Source organism: Echinococcus granulosus, assembly GCF_000524195.1.
Source record: "Echinococcus granulosus chromosome Unknown EG_S00228, whole genome shotgun sequence".
Lineage (NCBI taxonomy): Eukaryota > Metazoa > Platyhelminthes > Cestoda > Cyclophyllidea > Taeniidae > Echinococcus > Echinococcus granulosus.
Window position 1 is genome coordinate 63,928 of NW_020170608.1, and position 2,768 is coordinate 66,695.

The window sequence follows — 2,768 nt, forward strand, 5'->3', positions numbered from 1 at the left end:
TGAGCATTTGGTTACAGTGCCACAGGATGCCTAACGTGGTCTGCCATTGGACTGGTACATTCAGCTGTTCATCCATGATTATTCGGCTGAACCAACCATCTCAATCATTTGCGACTGATTTTTTCAGTCCTCCAAGCTTTCATCTACTCTGCCATCCATCCATATATCTTCCGTAAATCTATTAATTCATTGCTCATCCACTTACTCTCCTAACTATTTGTCCATTCCTATTTTACATCTTTCCTACAGCTATCAACTCTCAACTATGGGTGCCGAATATCACCTGCCATTACATACTGCTTAAGCGGGTGTAGGGGGCTACGTTTTCTAAAAATCATCTCGTTCTCCTTTATCTGCTACCTTCAGCTACTCAAAAGTAGATTAACCATTAAAAGTTAATGATATCTCTATGTGATCTATACCTAGCTGCTTTACTCGAAGCGTAGTTGCGACGTCCACCTCCAAGCCATGCTCACAACAACACTGTTGTCTTCCCTCCAACTGTGATTAGCTGATACAGCATGGAGCAAGAAAAGAATGAATAATCCACTTGTTAGTCACTTCACTGGTTTTGACATGATCGACTGGCATTACTTGCCTACCTATTCTTAAATGAAGTAGCACCCTCTCTGCACAAGTTCATTCATGCCAAAACAGCTTTATTGCCTAACTTAAAAACATGCAGTGGAATGTAAGTGTCTTTACATTTTTTCCCTAAAAAGCTGAGAAGAGCACATTTGTAGAGCAAAGAGGGAGATAGAGGCAGTGTGAGGGCGGCTAGAATGCACATGCGCAAAGTTGCCCCTTTGCTGCCCTTTCTGTTCCTACTTTACTTTGGGGTCTACATGGTCTAAATTGCCTTTGAATCGATGAAGTCATTTTTTGCTTATGAACAACTTACTACCCCTCGTAAAAAGAATTTTCCAAAATAGCACAATATTCCGCCTAAGTGGTTTGATACGCGTGGAATTTAAGGCATTTCACTGACACAATATTTGGGTCGATCTTAATTTGAGCAAAGATTCCATTTCTCCCTCACTCACTCCTTCTCTCTCTTCCCTTCCCACTCTCTCCCTGTCTTGGGTTAATGTGCTTTACAAAGCTAAAGACAAAACCAGGAGAAAGAGATAAACGTATGCCTCAAGCTTTTTATTTAGAGTGAAAGAGACTAAGAAGGACAAGGTGCAAATGGGAAGAGTGTTCCACGCAGTTGTTAGGCCTGCACACTTTCTTCCCACCTCATGAAGGTATTTAGGCAAGTCAAATGAATGTGTGCGGTTGCGAGATAAAATGTCCGAGTCAAGCGCTGGCAGAGCAGTTTGCGTGCGGGTCATTTGTCACCTTATCTAGGTGCACCGAAGAGCTCACGCATTGAGATCTTCTAAAATGGTCAAAAATATGGCAGATTAGCAGATCATATATGCTTTAAAGCTCAAAAAGTTAGAATTATAGAGAGGAATAAATAGGTGTGCCTTTCGGTTTCATGTGCACAAGATTCATTTGATTAAATGCGTCAACACTAGTTTGGAATAAATCTGATGTCATTCCAATGTTGGTCTTACCCACCCGGGATGCTAGTGCAAACTCAAGGTGAACAATCAGAAGGCAAAGATATCAACACAGACGTCTATGGCAGTAGTGGTACTGAGGCACGTGCGTGATTGCTGCAGGAAAGTTAAGGCAAGAAGTGGTTCCATTATCGTGCAATTCTAGGTTACGCGTAGCTATGGCCGTTGTGGTGTCTCCTCATGATACCGGTCGAGCAGGAGGAGCGTTACGAGAAGTCCAATTCTGAATGTTTAGATCCAGAAACTTGAAAATCCCTTCAGAACGCAGCTTTGCAATTTCCCTTATATCCCTACATGAATTCCCTGAAATGATAGATAGGCATGAGGCTACCAATACAGTATTTATTAATGGGCCCATCCACACCTATACCCTTTATTTTTGACCCATCAATTAACCGTGGAACTAGGCGGAATTAATCCGAGCACGCTGTGTAGTTGTCGAAGACGGTGATGTATGTGGCATGTCAGCACGCTATTTAGAAATAGTTGATACCCATTAGTTGTTGGAAATGAATTGCTCACAGATGGAGGTATGCCGTTAACAAGGGAGGAATTTGCTTTTCCAACCAATGAAGGCGATCCAAATATTTAGATAAAATTGTTCACAACAACAGTGAAATGTCACCGGTTTCCACTTGGTGCCCAATTCTTGAGCATTCTGGAACGCGCTTGAAATGCTCGCCTTCGTTTACATCGCTCTGATCAATCAGGTACGCGTAAAGGCAGGGGTCATATTAGGTAGTATTGTCCATTAAAACACCTCTAGGTCATTAAACATTTGTGGCATTAACGAACACAGCTCCAAAAGGATGTAGTTTCTTCTGTGGCCATATTCGATGTGATTAACTGTAGGCATCTCGTTTTCGTGATGATCCGGTCATCGTCATATGTACTCTGGAATGCGTAGGGTAGAGAATAGTGAGAAAGTTTCAAGAAAATGCAGTCTTTTTAGCACTCTTGATGTGAGAGTAGGGATTTAGGGAAGGATACTCACAACCCCAGAAAGAGTTTCTCCTTCGATTGGCCAAAGGATGCCATGTTTCGTACCGAGTTCTGGAACATTCTATGGGGTCCTTATCCCGTTCTCTCGTTTATTTTCTTCGTTAGGCTAGTATCCCACACAGATGTACTTTGTTAGTGTATACCGTTAGCTTAGAGGCCAATCTAAATAGCCTGAAGCGGTGGCGATTGAGACGTCTG